Source organism: Malurus melanocephalus, unplaced genomic scaffold (assembly GCF_030028575.1).
Source record: "Malurus melanocephalus ecotype Western Australia unplaced genomic scaffold, MMel_1.1 scaffold_2, whole genome shotgun sequence".
Lineage (NCBI taxonomy): Eukaryota > Metazoa > Chordata > Aves > Passeriformes > Maluridae > Malurus > Malurus melanocephalus.
Window position 1 is genome coordinate 155,114 of NW_026623234.1, and position 19,972 is coordinate 175,085.

The 19,972-nt window shown below is 35.2% G+C and overlaps 1 long non-coding RNA gene across 1 annotated transcript in view; it reads right to left on the bottom strand.

Moving 5' to 3' along the window:
- LOC130572447 (uncharacterized) overlaps window positions 1-18,666 on the bottom strand; it is a 145,684-nt gene extending 127,018 nt beyond the window's left edge. Inside the window, exon 1 of the long non-coding RNA XR_008965217.1 lies at window positions 18,543-18,666. This is a non-coding gene — a long non-coding RNA (uncharacterized LOC130572447). The remainder of the gene's footprint in view (window positions 1-18,542) is intronic.
- Between the last annotated feature and the right edge of the window lie 1,306 nt (window positions 18,667-19,972).

A 19,972-nucleotide genomic window follows, 5' to 3' on the forward strand; every position in this document is an offset into this window, starting at 1 on the left:
ACCCAAGATTTTCAAGATGAGAGATTTYACAAGATAGACTATGACTGCCACAAAGCAAATCCTTACACTGACTTGACTAGATTTTCTGCAGCCTTATGTCCCTGAAGTAGAGAAAAGCAAGCAAAAGAACATACAAGGCCAAAAAAGGCTGYAAAAATGTGTAAAGCAGATTATTACCACACTGCCCCGCCACATATACCAATGTTAACCACTCACACCTAAGTACCTAACACACCTACTGCTCTTGACATCCTTCGCAAACTTAAACTTTTTTTTGCATCAAACAGGATGTAGATAAATGGTCTCCACCTTTTAAGTGAGCAATGAAATTAATAAAATGATGGTAAAATCCAAAAGCATTGCAGCCAAAATGATCACAGTCCATGCCCAAAGCTTCTCACTCCCACTACATTTATTYACCTTGACAAATTGCTTTCTCTGCTTAGGTAACCCACAGATTTAATTTTGGTTGGAACATTAAGTTAACATTCAAGTCCTTTATTCATCTCCCCATCCCCTCCTGATTACAAGATTACCATTTTTAGTTTCAAKACTACTCATTTGTGTAAGCATACCACTTAAATGCCAGCTTCATGTCCTCTTCAGGTTACTGCAACTCTATCAAAATTACAGCACCTCTTCCAGTTGGGGTATAGTGGAACGATCTCATACACAGCTTTTAYCCCACACCACTCTCATTCCTTATATGACCCTCACAGAGACATTTCTAAGTCAAAACAACAGCTGCCTACCAGATTACAAAACCCTAAGTAATTCCATTCCATTTGAGCAGGAAGAACTCTGAGGGAGAAGGGAAATTCAGTTCTGATATGCAAATAAGATTGAAAACCAAGAATATCTAGACTATGCAATTATAGAAGCACAAGACTTTGCACATACAAACAGCTGTTACTCTTTGTATTTGTAAACTATAAATAAGGGCTCCTCCAAGTGTAGTGTCCAAAAGAGGCCCATCTCTATGGTGTGGGGCCTATAGGGGAAGTCATATGGGGTATGGCTGAGAGGTAACTTGGTCTGTTCAGWCTGGAGGAGACTGATGGAAGGCCTCATCAGAGTCTACGACTTCCTTGTGAGGGGAAAAGGAGGGACAGACASRGATCCCTTTGTGGGGACTGGTTCTGAAAGGAATCAAGGATGTGAACCAAGGCGTTTTAACTTGAATAATAGGAAAATGTTCTTCACCCAGAGGGAGACYGGGCACAGGAACAGGACCCCTAAGGAAGTAGTGCCAGCATCAAATCTATCCAAATTTAAGAAACATTTGGACAATGTGCAGTTATTTGGGYTGTCCTGTGCAGGGCCAGGAGCTRGACTTGATGATCCTTGTATGTCCCTTCCAACTCAGGATATTATTCTGTGATTCTAAGCACAATTGTTATCTGCATTGTCTACTGGCATAAGTGGTCTGGAGAACACCCATGAAGAGCTACAGATGTTCTGAAAGTGAAACAGGCTTCTCTGAGCTTTAGAGTTTTTCATCTTTGTCTGTGGTGCTTGAAAGAGAATTTCTCTCATATCAGAGTGCTCCCTTTCAAGCTGGCCCTTTACATGGGCTCATACAACTGACATTTCACTTTGTACAGGCAAAAGGGAGAGAACCTATTTTGTCTTCATCCAATTACCTTTCTCCCAGTGAAGAATTAATACGGTAGAAAATTCCTCCAGCAGCTTGGAAGTCCACATATATTCCACATACACTAAAAAAATCAACCCTATACTGGAAAAAAGGGGYGTTTTTGTCAAAATTCTTTCTCAGTGATTTCTGTAATTCTTTGCTAAGGTTGTTTGGCTATCCATGTGTAACACAGCAAGGGATAGAATTCCACAATTATAGTGAGCCACAGAAACAGAAAAGACTACATCAAAAGCAACTGTAATATCATATTCTGTGATGAATGATAGCAAGATATTCCTTTCATACAATTTCCAGATCACCCTAGAAAATAGAACTATACATCCCAGGGAATGAGAGGAAGAAAAGAAATCCTCAAAACACCATTACAATTTAATGAGGGATAGAACAAAAATGTCAGCTATGCTAACATACTAACCTGACAGCCATACAAACTTGAACAGATGAGATTAAATTTAATTCTGATCCTAAATATGGAGAATAACTTAAACATAAATACATCAGAATTATACACCAACAAAACAGGAGAAYTAAAATCCAGTGTAACTTGCTACCATATCACCTCCCCTTGAGTTTTYGCTCTAGTCATTTAAAAACTAAATTCTGCAACTGCAAAAGAGAAAAAAAGAAAAAAAATCTTCTTGACCTCAAAAAATGACCAGAAAACTTTGAAGTTTAAAATTAACACAAATAAGAATGCAAATTAGAGGCTGCCAAGACTCCTTTCAACATCCTTTAGATAAAATGGAACATCAGMTATCAATATATTCCTACTTCTTATGGCAAGAATTTTTGGACATATTTACATAATCCCTTTTGTTGGCTTATTTCAAGCCTCACCTTAAAACCATTTAGTTTCTCTGATTCCATTCTACTTAGAAACCACTTCATGTATTTAGAACCTCACTTCATGTATTAATGCAGGCCTTATTCAATTTATTTCTGATCAGTTAATAATAATTTATACAGTTTTAACATTATCTTTTAACATAATTATTCTCCCTCTGCAATATGTTTATAGAAAATCATCTTCTCTCAACCAGCTGGACTACACTACATAGAACATGCCTTCCCATGTTCTCTAAACTGCAATGTAGCTCTTTCTACTCTGARCATATTGAAATCACAATGTTTCTTCGTAGTATAAGTATCTGGTAGAYGACACTCTATATTGCTTATTAAAAAATGTCACTATAATTCCCATAAGACCGTTAATATTTCCCAATTAATGCCTTCTAGAACCTGCTTTGTCATTACCCTGCTACTTAACAATATGAGCAGATAGTCATTCTCTGACCAATACGTTCAGATTTCCTCCTTCTCCCACCACCTCTAACTGCTAAATCCCCAGATTATACCTAAATTCCTAGCTAGAGGTGGTCTCATGCCAGACTTTACTACTGGATTTCAATCTAGAGCAATTATTCAGAACAGGATCTCTCCCTGGTTTTCACTGTTGAATTATATCATCAATCTGTGCCTAAGTACAGCTCTCTCACTTTTGAGTGCAGCCTTGAAAAAGAAATAATTTATCGTATTAAAAGAGACATTCTGTCAAATTTTTATCTCTACTTCTGAATCAGAAAACAAAGTGCAAGTTTTATGTTTATTGCCCTTTTTTATCTGTCCTTTACTACCAAAACATGATTCTTTCTTACTAGAACTACTTGCATATCCATATATATGTATTTGTCTATACTCACATATATTTTGAAAYACTCACCACATTAACAAATATAGACCTTAACACTTGAAGGTGGAACACAGTATCTGTTTAACACCTTCCTATGAAACTTCAAAAAAGTATTTCCAAATGGTACTTTAAAATTGAAATTACTGGAGAGGAAAGAATGCTTTCCAGCATTAAAATGCATTAGAAATTTAAATAATGAAAAAATACATAAAATATCTTTAAGCTGTAAAATATATAGTTTTCCTGTAACTGTGTTCGTAATCAATGTCTTTTTTTGTTCATTTAAGTATCTGGGGAATTATTAGRAAGTCATCAAAATGTTCTGTATCATTCACCAAACATTAAATCAACCTCAAGTTAGAAAATTCAATAAACGCTTTCATCGCATTTCCAATAAAAATGAATGCAAATAGTATATCTATGGAAAATGATGAAACAAAAATAAAATGCCTAAAGCAGCAGTTCTTTTCAATAGTGTTATTGGGATTAATGACCTTTTTTCTATTAAAAAAAAATCCTTTCAAAAGCAATCAGCTCGACAAACTATTTAACAGAATACACTTAGAATGACTGGGAACTAATCAATCAGTCTGAGCGCACAGAAAAATGAYATGATACGTGATTTTGACACAGATGACGTTGCTTTGTGAATGAAACAATTCAATGGGCCAATAAGATTGGGGAACTGGTTGCTTTTCCATCTGGCACATGCCCAGAGAAGGACTATATTTCTACAACATTTACTGAAGAGCCATTGTAAGAAGTTCTTTATTCAGAAGTACACAGGCATAAAAAGTCTATTTCCAAAACTGCTACACACATGATCTGAAAAGCCTATGATTATTTTGTACCAGATTTCCAGTGCGCTTAACATCCTCTCCTAACAAATCAGGTTCATCATACATAATTTATTATTACTCTCAAGAGCCTTACCAAATAGGGTATGATGTTTGAACCAAAGTGGGGTGCTGAACATGTGCCAAGGAAGGCAGCAAAAGAACTACTTCATCATTTCAGCACTTCAGCCTTCTATTATGATTGCATTGGCACCTTTCCTAATGTATAAGTGAATTTAATCTGCAGCAGTGCTATACGGAAGGTGTGCTGTATGAACCTTGAATTTTAATGTAAAACATTTTGGATAATTTTCCACAGACTATATGGAAATTAGTGAAGTTCACACACTTGGCTGCCTCTAAATCTGAAAATGTCACAGATCTGCACGAAGAGTTGAGCAATTCTGAAAATTAATGACTGTCACATATGGCCATAAGATATTCCTAGTGAGTTAGTGACTTTAGGTTAGCGACTTCGGCTACAGGAGATATTTAACTCTGCAGCAAACCTGCACTTTCTTTTCAGTTACCTAATACACAGTGCACAAGAGAAGAAATACAGCGTGAGGACAAATGCAAAATTAGTCCACCTTCCCTTACTTAGTCCACTGTTTTTCAACATAATGACCAGTGGAACATTAAGYTTTGTGGCCATGGCTTAACTCTCACCTGCCTTTGTTACACTCTGTATGAGCTGTTTCAGCTTTGCCCTCTCTTATGGAGGCTAGGAAAGCCTGTTAAGGGTACAGGAAAATYAGCACTTCAAAAGTTGCAATACAATTACCTGGTTGTAGTTACTCTCATTTTACAATCTCCATAATTTTCTTTCTATCCCTCTGCCCCATCACATTCCTCCTTGTTTTCKCTGCTAGACTGTCTCACTCCCTTATCATCTATGTTACAACATACATGATATCCCTATGAATAGAAAATATTCAATGATCCTTGAGATAACACTTAAAATGCATAGAGGATCAAACTTTCTGTCCCAGCACCCTAGCTCACATCAGCCTAAAGTTAGTAAGAGTTAATCACAGGTACATTGATATAATAGATAAATAGAAAGATAAAATAAATGACAGATAAACAGAAATTTAAAATTAAATCTTGTAGGCATCTGTAACAAATGATATCACTACGCCCCAGATCAACAACTTCTCAGTTGATTCAGTCTCCAGCTGCCCTGTCGCCCAGCCCCTGCGTCTACAGCACATAGCTGAGCTATGCATGCTCCTTTCAAACTGCCACAAGACCAGTTTTGCAGAGCAGTTCATCTCCACAGCGGGCTCAGCATTTAGGAACCCTCTCTTGGCAAGAGGCTCAGTGGGTATCTCAGACTACAATTGCATCTCCAGAAGTAAGGTCAGAGGAGCAGCTTGTTTGTCAGTCATAGTTCTCAAGGCAAGGCTTTCACTATCAACTCTCCAAAACAGAACTTACATAGAGAGCAGAGGTACATTCCTCATCTGATTCTTTTCATCCTAAACAAAATATAGTCCTGAGAGATGACTCAACTCGATTAGAAGATAGTGGGTATGATGCTTGAGGCACCTCATGGCCTGTTAAGATCCAGCCTGATGGACCAGTTGTATCATTTCACAAGCACAYATTTAAATATTTCATCAGCAAAGGAAAAGAAAATTAAAAAGGAGAAAAATTGGGGAATTGGGTTTGTTGGGTTTTTTTGGTTTTTTTTYCCCTTCTACATGGAAGAACCAGCATTTTAACAAAAGAAGCCAGTACTGAAATATGTGTATATGTCTTTACATAAAGAAAGCAAATCATAGGTTATCAGCTTGGATATGTCACGCTTCATCTGGTCATTGCTAGATGTGAGCAATGAAAACAGAGTTAATGTTCCATAGAGAAAGCAGAAGTGACAGTAATGCCCAGGAATGGACTTTTACACAAAGAACTCACTGGAAAAGCTCAAATGTCAAGTGTAACAGAAGTTTACATTACTTCAGCTTTTTGACTTATGGCCTGTGCTTCCTTTTCTTCTATCCACACAAACCTACACAGTGCAACTTTAAATCTGATATTAGAACAGCACTCTCTTTTTAATCATTATCCGCAGAATGAATGATCAGTACTCCTAATGTTTGTGACAATTACTTGGAGAAAATAGCTCTTATTCTCTCACTTTTTTTGGGCAGCACGTGCCTCGAGGATGGACAAATCATAGCACAGGCAAAATTCAGTTGGACCTGATATTATAAATGCTACTTGCCTGAACTAGAAAGGGGATAARCTCCAAAGTAGTTTTTTAGCCTTTGCCTACTCCCTGCTGGAAAAGAATTTGTATTTAAAGCTTCAGCAAATTCCTGCAGCAAAGCTTATACTAAGTTTTCCCAAACATTTCCTAGATATTACCCAACCTCTCCCATCTGCCCTAATGCACTATWTTTTTATGAAATGCATTAATATATTTTTAAAAATTGGTATCTGTAAACAACATGGTGGATCATGACACAGAAAATATATCTGGAAACAATCATGTTTTCATAATTAAACTAGAATAACAAACAAGAAAAAAGAAACAATAAAAAACTGAACACAAAAAGCCAACACAAAAAGAAAATAAAAAAAAAAAAACAAAATGAGGATGGCTCCATAAGTTGAATTTTATCTCTTTACCACACAAAGCTCTGTAATTATGGCAATGGTGGTGGGTTCCCAGGCTGTAAAATACAGCCAAATTTAATCCTGCTTTTATAAATTCCTGTGACCTATTAGAAATCACRGGCCTGATTTTCAGAGATACTGAGCCTGTCTCTTCCATTTACTTTACCCTGAGATGTGTGTGCTCAGTCAGCTCTTCTGGAAATCAAAATCCAGTAACTTTACATGATATTAATGGCCAGATTCTCAACCTTCAAAGGAACTACACTGATTTATAGTGGCTGAGGCTGTCTCTCATGCTGAGTTTCTGGGTACTGCAGCCTCTCTGCTTACAGTAAAACAGTTAGAAGTAAGATAAACAAAAAATACAGAGATAAGATAGATGAGATAAATTAAACAATAGATTAAAATAGACATATTAGACTATCACAGGACTACTCCCTCCCACAGACTCCTCTCCTGAAGCTCACGCTGCTGCCTTTTTCATTTGCCTTTGGCAAGCTGCCACTGCCAACTCCTTACTCCCTGGTTTGTAGATGCAGTCAGCCTGACTGGACACAAGCTGACTGCAGGACATTCAAAGCCTTTGCACTGAAATTCTCAGTTCCTTGATCTAGACACACATATGCAGAATGGCAGTGAACAGAATCARCCAGATCAGCTATACTGTATCAGATAATTTTTACTTGAGCTCATGATACTGAAATACCAGATTTTCAAAGATCATTTTTCTTGTAAATCTTCATAATGTTCAGCCAATTCACCTGAGAAACAYTGTTTCCCTGTCTCATATGATTTGAATATACATAGCAATTTTTCCTTTTGGAGTTACACAGCCATCAGTACTTAGTAATTTTACCTTTTGAGCTATAAAATTTGCCTCAGAACAATACAGCATAACGTGGAAACAATTAAGGTTGTCCGCTCATTATCTGTAGATGTTTTCCAGCATCTGATAATGAGGTGACATAACTGAAAGCTTGCAAGGACTTGAAGTTTTGATGTCATGTACTCAAATCTCAAACTGAGAGTTTGGGAAATTCCCTGCAGTATCACAAAGGACACCATGCTGTACACATGACTCTTTGCAAAACTCATTTCTCTATTTGTATGAACTTATATAGCTAAAAAAATATGGCACTGAATTCTGGAAAGGTAAACTCTCAGTTGCATWTGTAGGAATTCTTAATCCTAGTTCTAATGAATGTATTGTGTTGAAGTCAGGCAGATGCAGACAGAAACTACTGCAAAGCTATTCCAGGAAAAGCTGTTTCTCCTGAAATTCAGAATATGAGTGCGCTTGTGCACCAGTGTGAGATTTGTTTTCTTTGGTCAAACATTCACCAGTTCCASCAGATTGGTTCTGCAGGGGCACAGAGGAGCTGTGTGTGGCAGTGACACATGCAGCTATTCTGTACAAAGAATGCCTTTAGACTGCATATCTATGTTTCAATGAAGGAGAGAGAGAAGATTTAGTGTTTTCTGGTTTTCCTTACTTTATATTACTTGTAAAAAAAAAAAAAAAAACAAACCAAAAAACCAAAGCTCACTTTGTCAAGTCTGTAAACTTTATCCCCTTTAACTAAAGAAAGAAGACAGAATTAGGAGAGTTCCATGTCCAACAAACCCAGTCTGAATTCTCTCTTTTTGTTACACTTAYCTCTCTCATGCATGAAGAGGCAAAATCCTCAACTTTCAGAGAGGTACATGCCTCCACTTGCTGACACACTTGTATTGCCCAGCCCTTCTAGAAATGGCTGCTGGTTGTTACAGACTGTTTTACCCATCTCACTTGAGCTGCTGAAATTATCTTCAAACAGTAGTAGTAACCAGTAGCTGGACATCAGAATAGTTTTAATTTTTCACTATGCAGATCTCATACTTGCTATCATCCATCACCAACATGMCTACCTCATTTATTTAATACTTGGCTTCTATCTTTGTCCAATTTCTCTCCATTTTCTCATTTTAGATGTTTTCATTTCCCCCCCATAGCAAATGCTTATATACAGAAGGATTTAAATTGGCTGAATTAACTCAGMTAATTTCTGTTTTGTGCCACCTATCCAATTTACCTAATACAGTTGTAAAATGAAATGTCTCTGCGTTTTAACTACATAAATAAAAGCAGAGCAACAACAAAAAAAAATCCATGAACATTAACATATAATTTTGTTTTAGTTCCTTCAGTGTTATATAAACACAGAGGGTTTTTATATCTATGTCATACAAAATTATAAAACTACTTGYTAATGGATTGAACAATTTTATTTCTGTGTTAAAGACTTTGGACCCAAATTAATCTTAAAGAATGGCCTAAGCCTTTTAAAGTCTGCAGAGCAAGCAATTTTAACAACTTGAATCTACAGACTCGAGAAGATATCTCTTCTCAGCATGGATATACTTATAGCCATGTGAGTTTTAGCAGTTGGTCTTTAGTGCTGTTTCAGTTGATGATTCATTTATTCTGTAGGTAGAAATAAGTATAGCTAATGAGATCACAGAAACATTCTGACAGCTTTGATGTGAATACAATCCCTATATTAAGAGCAGCATGTGGAGGAGTAAAGGGTGGGATGTTCTCACTTGTAATTTGAAATAAGTTTGGTGGATCTCAGCACAGTGCAAAGCAGACTGATGTTCAGAAAAATCAYCAGTCAAACTAAAATGGGCTCTATTCTTGGCAACAGCAGCAAAAAATAATGATTAAATGGGCACAATAAGATCAAAACAGATTTGCCATGCATTTGCTGAAGAGAAAATGTCTTGGGAAATTTGATGTCAACCCCATCTGTACAATGGAACCATGGTTGAGTCAACATCCTCAACAAYAAATAATTTTAATTTTTAAAATACAAGGAATAAATTTTCAGATGGCTTWAATCTGCCTATTCTATTGACTTCAGGAAAGCCAGAAGTTTCCAGAATTTTTTCAAAACTAAGAAGTTGTTATAGTCCCCCACCTATGAATTACTCTGCTAATGGCAGTTTTCTGAGGTATGCAGATCTTATATCTCTCAGGAAGATTTTGGCACTGGTGATACCAGGATCAGAAATTTTGTGATCCTTTTTATAGAATAAAATAAAAGCATATATTTTATGTAATCAGAAGCTCCATTATCATCCACCACAAAATAAGCAGCACAGTGGCTGTATGAAAGCTCTTTCTTGTATACGAAGGCAAAGAAGACTAAAGGTACAAAAAAGTATTACAGTTTTACTCTCCACACTTCAAAAACCCAACAATAACATAAAAGTTTTAATGTGATACAAATGTTTCATAAATTGATTAGTATTAAAGTAAATTTCCTCTTCTAAGCTTATCACCCTTCCCTCTTTCTACAGAGCAATAGAGGGGAGATATTACACTTTCTTGTGCACAGAATCTAGGGGGTTCTAAAATCACCATTCTTTTTTTTTTTTTTTATCTATACACAGGAACAATGGGTCTAAGAAGATGCTTTCTATGCTTTCTCTGGAATGACAGAAATGGGAATAGGACTGAAGATACCTTAGACAAATGGAACAGGCAAACCGATCAGCCCCAGMCAAGATGTGACTGCCCTCAACTCTCTCCTCTTTGCATTTGGATCCACTTTGACAATATGACATCTAAAAGCCATTTCCACAGTCCACACCATGGCAAAACTTGAAGYTTTGTTATCTTCCTCTCGTGCTTTGTCTTTTCCTTTAGGACACCYTGATTCCCTATTATTCTAAACATAGGAACCTTTTAACTGTCAAAGAACTGCATTAAAATATAGTGACACTGGACTAAACTTACCCTGAATARGAGATGCAACCTGCATTTATGATAAAAAAGAAAAAAAAAAGATAAAGGTAAATCCTGCAGTTTTAGAGAAGTGCAATGAACCAACATCTTGCTTTGTAAAACCATTTAGGAAGCACAGGTTGTTTATTAAGTTAAGGTTCCATAAGGCCAATCTTTAATTTACATCTATAAAATGTTTACATATATAAAARAGAATGCAAATGCAAAAGCTGAACAAAAGCATGAGTTTATTCCTTATGATCCCACCTGCTTGTTACTCTGAAAGGAGTTCTAATGTTAAAAACTGCACACGGCCTCACAGTAATTAAACTCAGYTTCACAGTCAGTCTTTTATTTCCTTCTATCACTGGAGGCTAAAGGATTCAAGGTAGTCTAATTCAATGAGAGGGCAATTCCTCAAAGCACTAAAAAGATAACAATTAAAGAAAACTGGCTTGAACTAAGTCAGCACACACTCTTCTGTTTTGAAGGACAGACAGCGAAGAGCAAGGACCTGGATGTCATAGGATCAAATTTGAGTGAATACAGCACTGCAAAACCACCGTGAAATGACTTTGCTTCACTCTTCTCTCCACTCTGCTATTTTGGTTTTTTTATTGTTTTGTTATATAAGGTATGCACTTTACTAGATCTATAGCTCTGTATAATTGCTGGAATAATCTCATRAGTGATTTTCCCTCTCAAATTGGCAGCAATCCAAAAAGCACTACAGCAAGCATTATGGTTTTAGCTTCCTTATTTATTTTTACCAATGTTTTTACAAAACCAAAGTTCTTCTGCCCTAAATCTGTGGAACTACAAGAATCTGAGAATTTCCTATTAATGCAATTCCTATTTCCTATTAATGCAATTGCTAAAGAAACATAGACTTATCTAATGTCACCAACTATTACTAACATAGAATCCTAACCAAAATGAGGGAGCTCTAACTCTCATTTGTCAAGAAATAGGAGGAAACAGATCAATAATAATACTAAAGTATAACAGACCACTATATTTTGATATTAACATGAAATAGAAGACTATATTCTTAGGATTTCTCAAGTAATCTTGAGAAAGATTGTACACAATGTTTAGACAGAAAAAGTATAGTGGAATAAAATCTGGCATCTGGAAACAGGACAAGTTGATTAGTGAAGAATAAAATATTTCTATAGAGGTTAGCATTTTTACAAGTATATAAATTTCACTGAATTTAAATCAGTAATTTGTTATTTTTCAATTCAATTTGTTTCTGTTATCCTTACATCCAAAAAAAAAATCCCTGTAATTTCCATGTATGAGTCTCATAGTGCAAAAATTCATCACAGAGCCTGATGGATGGGTGAGTTTTACTGGAGAGCTAAACTGCAGTTTAGTGAATTAATTAGTCAAAGTAAGTTAAACCATTTTCACAGATTCAGTTTTGGAATTAAGGTATTGAGAAGCTTTTCTATCAATAAGACATCAAATTTCCTAAAACAATGCAGCTTATACAAAAATTAGAAATACAAAAATCTCTATCAGCAATGAATGATGAACAATAATAGTAATTCTGGTTTGACAGTCGTGGTAATAAGTTGTTCCCGTAGTGCAGGTGCAGATAAGAGCTGCCTCATGCTACCTTTTTACAAATACAGATGAACTGGACAGTAAATGCTGAGGAACAAGAACACAGCAATGTGGCAAAGTACAGGAARCTACAATATAGAGAACAATTGATCYCTCTATGCCAGCAGTTTTCACATAAAAGAAAAAYATTCCATGTACCATGAAAAGAAAGTCTCAAAAGAGACTTTTTGAAGAAGTCAGCTATAAAGACATTGTGACAAATTCATTGAAAACATAAAGGTTGGTCTGGGAGGAAAATCTGTATGGGAGAAAAACTTCCCAAGAAGCAACCTCTCACTAAAAAACAAAAGAAGTTGCATTTTCAAAAGCASTCTATTGTATTTGGTAAGGTAGGGGTAAATTTTTTTCAAGCACAAACAAGATGATATTTGACAGAGAGACACAATACAGTAACTGAATTCCAAATATAGGTTAGTATGGCAAATCAAATAATTTACCAACATCATTATTACACACAGTCTTCAAATATCTTTTTTTCCCCAAAAAAAATCTCTGCATACCCCAAACATTCTCATATTTCTCTCCATAGCTGCATGGGCTATACAATAATTTYTATGCATATTTCTGAAGTCAATTACAACAGAAAAAGAAGTTAGTTGGTCAAGAATCATTAGATTGGCAAAGGCATAATTGAAAATCTGAACTTGTTGATGTGCAGAAGAGTTAATAACCACACTAACTCCTGCTAGAGTCATGCTTTCTTCTGCCTAAGTGTTTTACCCAGCTGCATCAACAACATGACTTTATTTCCATTCCCTCCTGAAAACAGTCCTAAAAGTTACATATATGCCTATTACTCTTACAGATAACTTGTAGACAAAAATAACTTTTGCCATATGAATATCTATCATTCAGAAGCTYTTTATTTATTAAAAAATAAATTAAAAAGATAAATATTTTTCATAATTCTTTATGTGACACGAAGAGTATAATCTAGAAGAAAAAAGTGAGCTTCTGGTTATTTCAATCAATCACTTCTTAATACAGAATTTAAACATTTAAAAATTTGAAATATACTTTTACATAGTATACAAAATATACAGAAATATATTTTATTATCCACAACACTATCCACATATAAAAATATAAGAACTGATTTTCTGAAATGCTTAGTGCCTTAGCTTCTACTGACTGGTTTTTCAGGAAATCAACYGAGCTGGAAATTAGGTCAATGGCCCCAATGCATAACCTCCTAAAACTAATATGTCCTCCTAGAAGAAACAACCATTGGTTCTGAGCTAGGAAGAAGATTTTTCTCTACTTCATTCACAAGCCCTTAYATTCCCAGATCCAAACTGAATCCTCTTTTTTACAGTTAAAGAAATACATGAGCCTACTGAGGTTTTACTGACCCAGTAGGCTCGAAGAAAATCCCTGATGATTTCTTGGCACTTGCTATCCCTTGTGACCTTTATTTTCTAAGAAGGATTATTATTACCTCCTTGCACTCTACACTTCCCTACAGGATATCACCAGCCATATGTCAGCCTTGCTCAGGGGGTTCTCATATACAACTCAAACAATTTTACATGTATTTCTAGTGTTCACTGAAAATAATGCCCATTTCTTTCCATATTAATTTCTATTTTTTTCAATTAAATGGACTTCTAACCTGCAGTTAAACACATAATAATTTATATAAAATACAGAGATCTGCTGGTATCAGTAATTTGAGAGTACTTAATTTTTATGAAATCATACACATGAAGCCAGATATGTGAATCAAGATGGTAGAAGGTAATATTTTTAAAAGACCTTTCTAGCCTTACAACTAATCATTTGATTGCATACCATTTTGGGTGATGTCTATGATAATGCATTTAGTCATGAAGCTTTGATCTTCTCTCATACCCTTCCCTTTGGTCATCAATTCCCCTCCAGAGTCTGTAATGCTGTCTCATAAACCACGACAGAGATTCATATTCTTTATTTCAGTAATCTTCACCCTCTGTTCCATGATGTGAGAAATTTTTGCTGCTGAATCTCTAAGTTTTGGTGTCTCATAATTTTTCGGAGTTGGAAATATGAAGCTTTGGGGGGGGGGGGGGGGGGAATAGAAGAACTAAAAGAGACGTATCTATGAAAGAGAAATAAGTTTTCCATCCACGTGGGTTGATATCAAGGATCTCAGATGGCAAAACATCTATATTCAGACCAATCAGAGAAACAAGAATCATAAAATGAATCTGCTACTTAATTATGATATATTTCAAGATGGCACCTGTTATCATATCTAGGTTGAATCACATGACTAACTTTTTATTGGTTTTTTTTTTTTTTGTTTGGGTGCTAAATTGTGGTGAGGGTTCTGTGATTAAAGAAATGGGGTATTATTAAGAACTGGAAAAGTTCTAAACTTATATCAGTACAATCAGTAGCTTTAGCAGTACTGATCATTTTCCTAAGCAATGTCATTTGTTTCCAGGCAAATGCAAATTTGAGAGGAGTCTTCCAAAATAACAGTGTCATGCCCTTCCACAATAAATTTAGACTGTAGGAGATTCTAAGTGCAATGTTTAATTAGCAGCGTAATGACATAGCTCCACATAAAAAACTGAGATGGCAACAGGAAGAGTGAAGAGAAAYAATCATTTGAGTCCCAAAGTAATTGTCACAACACAGGCAATGTAGTGCAAGGACAGTCCAGGCAATATAGTCCACATCTTAAATCAGAAACAGAGCTGTCCATAAACTTCCTATACCTTAGGGAAGACACAATACTCACAGATTTACGCTAAATATTTTAGACACTGTGGGAAATGAGAAACATAATTCTCATGTATTTCAACTGGAATTGTGCTCAAATTTTCACTTGTGAAAATGTCCTCTTTGAATACATTAAAAACACAATATAAAGAAAATAAATTGGATGAAAAATACCGATGTTTATATTATTTTCCATCACTCTAATTATGCTCTTCAAAATAATTTTAATATTAATAAGACATGYTTTAATCCAACATACTTATACATATTGAGAGACATTTCTGTCATCTTTTAAATATAATTATTATAGGCTCATTTTTAATTTAAGGTGATATGAAGTTAAAAATTCAAATACCCTGGAACATTTCACAATTCCTCTGCTTTCACATGTCTTTACAATTCAAATACAGTCCAAGGTTTCTAGAAACTTTCAAACCATATTGAAAGACACTGATTCAGTGGCAAACGGTTTCTCTGGAAAGACAGAAAACCCCTCGGAAAAGTTTTAACAGTGAATATAGGATGTCTTATGGACCAGGATAAAGTTTTACTGCTCTCAAGTGTCTCTAAGAAAGAGACAGTTCAAGAGAATGTAATCCCATGATCACATCAGTGAAACATGCCCGTAGAAGCAGTGAGCCAGTCCAAAAGCAGAAAGCAGATTCATCTTTCAGGAGATGAACAGTAARAAGCAGTTGTCATCAGCTACTGGCTATAAGAATGTATATTATCTTCCAAAATACCTTTACCTACTGACAGTAGGTCAACTCCTCTATGACTAACTGAGCACTTCCAGACACTTTTTCCAATTCTGGAATAACTGTTCCTTTTGAACATCACATAAGTTCACGTAAAAGTGTATCAAATATTCAAAATCTAAATGTTAAAAGCAAAAAGCTAAAGCAAATAGACTCATGTCCTTTGTGGGGTTTTTTTGCCCTCCCCCCTTGGTTGCACAGTAATTAATTCCTTCCTGATTTTAAGTATGAGATGCTAAAGAGTACCAGTAACATTTCTCACCTAAGCACAGAAGCTTTTACTAAAATAGCTGTTCCTTTGAAGTTTACCCAGTTGGAAAACCTTATACAGGAAGAACTATTTTCCAAGAAGTTGAGGGCATATGGATTTACGATTGCAAGGTTACCATTTCACAGATTTTTCAAGCATCAGTCTTCAAGCATAATGCATTCATGGTCAGTCTGATCCTTCTGGAGCACTCTAAAGCCCAAATATTGACAATATTTTTCATTATTTTATAGCAGAGGACTTTGAGGACTATACAATCTGAATTACAAAGTCACAAAGTTGCAAAGTATTGAGCCATTATTCTCAATTGCTGTTTTGTATATAAAGCCAGCAGAACCTGCAAGTGTAATATCTGCTTTTCTGACAGTGCACTGGTTCTCATCCTTTTTCCTTGGGAAAAGCTCCAAGGAAATTTTGCTGATGCAGATGACAAAGATGTGAGAGGACAAAGGTTCAGCAGGCCCAATTCATTATCCAATGTGAGTATGAAATTTTGAAAATAATTGTCTCTATTGATGCATCTTCTGTTGATGGTTTATAACAGCCATTGTTTGGAAGGTTTGCCTTCTCTTCCCTCAAAAAAGGTTAGTTGTCTAGGCTTTGAGATGCAATGCAGAATTTGACCCATAATAGCAAAATTACTAAGACACTTCTATCTCCTTGAGTGATAGAAGGTATAGCTCAGCCCAAGGGCTTCCTGAGACATATTTGAAAAGATTTGCTCCTTTGCAAATAAATCTTAGATGGACCAAGTCTTTCAGCAAGGCGATTCATTTTATATAAGTCCATTGCTGTTCAACAGATAAGAAAATTTTCAAGTTTTCAACATTGCAATTCCCCAAGTGAAACCAGCTGAAGAGGATAAAGTTACTTTTTGCTGTTAAGACTTTTATAAAGGAATTGTTCCTAAAGTACATATAATGTACCTGAACGTTTCTGCATTAAAAAATCTCTCATAAATTCCCATTTCTGTGTCCCACAGAAGCCACCCCTGTAGCCCTCCCACAACCAAAACCTCTCCATGCAAACCCAATACACAAGTCTATGAAACCCTAAACAAAAAAATCCCACTAAACAAAAGCCCAAAGCTCTAAGACATGTATAAATAAATGAGCAGAATTCCACCCTGCAGGTGGTAAACAGTTTGGAGATAGGAATCCTCAAAAACAAGTGGCAGTAATCAAATAAATACTTATAGTGCTATGTTGATTTTAACTCTTTTTTTTTTTTTTTTTTTTTTTTTTTTTTTCCCACAAGGGCAACAAAGAAGGACTAAATATGGATTCAGGTAGGTCTATATCCATCACGCTTTTACACTTATTTTGAAAATTTAAATTTCCTCTCTTTTTTAAATTTGCCTCTAAAGTAATACCAACAAGTGTAAACATATTCTAATTTAGCTCATCACTATCATTACAAGTTCCCCAGTTGTATTGCATCAACATACCAAAGACTTTCTCAAAATACCTCTCAGCAGTCTCCAAAACATGGCAGTCATCATTTCCCATTAATTTTTATTAGTGCTATTACAAAGGATGGTAACAATCTACTATAAGGGATACTAAAAACTGCTCTTAAGTAAAATGATTCTCTACACATTTGAAAATAACAAACAAAAAATAAATTATTCTTTAGAAGAAAAGAGTGTTCTTCCTTGATTTATATAGATTGTGTTTCTTTGGGGGGGAAATAAGATCACTGAAACAAAAAATCCTCATGTTCTTTTAATTACTCCTAATTTTGTTAGGTTTGTAGTATTTTTTAATCTTGAAAGCTTTTTTTAAGCCCTGGATGGTTATGGAACTCAAAACTCAAAATAATTCTCACTTTATATCATACTTGCTTGTAGGATAAAGTCTCAGAAAAAAAAAAAAAAAAAAAAAAAAAAAAAAAAAAAAAAAAAAAAAAAAAAAAAAAAAAAAAAAGCCAAACCCCCCCCCCACAAAATCAAAACTATCAAAACTGATTCTTCACCTACAAAATCCATTTAATTATATAGAAATGAAAATTTAAAATTCCCGTTCCAATGCTGGTACCCATCAGAATTCCCTTTTCACAATCACTAATGTACAAAAAATGCAACAAAAATCTGTCTGAAAGATCTGCTGTACCCTGAATTTCTCTCATGATTCAGTATTCCACTCTACAAATACAAAATACAGGACTGTGCTCCCATCAGCACACACTGATGTTCCACTAAAAGGCTCCACACTTCCTGTACTCTAAATCCCTTAGACTGCACGCAGACTTTTCGGATAATTAATGATTAATACTTAGCTTTGCTTTATGCTGTAAGCACAAGCACAAACAAACTCGACTACAAGACTGACACAGATGAGTCACAATAAATTCATTCCCTATAATTTGTGTCTGCTAKCAGTGGAGAGCCTGTAGTTACCCACTCAAAAGTTTGAGATCTGTCATAAACATTGATCACCAATCATTCATTTATCCACTTTTTTCTTATACAACCTTGRGTGAATATAGGAAAAGTTATAAATTAACAGGCAAGAACAGTTTGCAAAGAAGGTAATAGTAGGCCTTAGGAGACACACAATGTTAATGAATGAAAAAATGGAAGGAAAGCAATTTTCAGTTTACCTGTCCTCAGTAATTCATGGCACTGTTAATTGTCCTTCTTGTCAAAGTGTAGTGTATTTATTTTCTCAAAAGGTATGCTGTGTCTTAGGATATGTCCATATTAACAATCTCCATTGCACATTCCTTTTTTTCTGGCAACCTGTGTATGTTGAGGGGAAAAAAGATAACATTTCATGGTGTGGTGTGTCTCATGCTGACAGAGCATGAGATTATCATGTGCTTTAGAACGAACAAAAAAACATTTGATTAATTATGAAACAAAAACACCTCTAAAGTGCAAGCAGTTGAAATTTCTAAGGCAGGCCACCTAAAACATACAATCTATAAATGAAGAAAATGAAAGAGAATTCATCTGGGTTTGACTGCAGGTTATATTCTGTTCTGCTACTCTTAATCAACAATAATTTTAATAATAATGTGGAACTTTTTCTTGAAATACCTCAAAATAGGTAGTCTGTRTTACAGTCATTATCCCATTTACCAAACAAAATATTGGCCAATTCACACCAGAACTCAATGACAAAGAAAAACCATTATCCTTTTCTGAACTGCTTACATTGAAATGCAGCTTGTTATTTTATTGTTGGTTGGGTTTTATCGAATGTTTATAGCATTTTAGAGCATTTGGCAGGACCTGCACATTCAACAARGCCAAAGATACAATGCTAGGGAGCACCAGGGAACTTGGGTATCCTTTGTGTACAAATTGTCTCTGACAGTAGAGGTACTTCCTGACAGGAATTAAATGCCAGGTATCATTACCATGACATACATAAACCTTCCCTACTAGATGCATGTCTGAACAGTATTTTGTTTTTTGTTTTTTGTTTTTTTTTTTAATCCCCTAGGACAAGCTTTTCATCACTCTGATTCCATTACAGTTTTATATAAGTGTGACAGTCATTAATGATTACTTATCTATTTTATTAATCTCGAACTACTTTACGTTACTCTGCTGAGGAAAACAATAAGGCAGGTGTGTACTATGTTATTTTACACAATATAGCTATTTAAATACCTGGAAATGTAATTTCTCCTTCAAAGTAAAAAACATCTGGTAGTAAATAGGGTGATCCCTAATTAATCAACAGCACTCAGACGCGTGATTTCTGAAAAATTCATGTCAAACATCAAATACTTCCTCAGAAAACACAAAATCACTTSAATTTCAGAAGACTAGTTTCTTCTTGTTCGAAGGCAATGTGCCAAGGAAAATTCAGGGACAAAACATGATAACATTCCTTTATAACTAGTAATGAGCTTAATTTGAGGTACTGTAATATTTGCAGTTTCTCTTATGTTTCATATCAGCTACATCTATATTATTTCTGAACTTCTAAAAACGATGCATCTAGTTAATAGGCCATGTGGAAGTAAAAGGGGTGTTTCGAACATTTCCATCTTGTTTTCTCCTAAGAGTGATTTTCTAT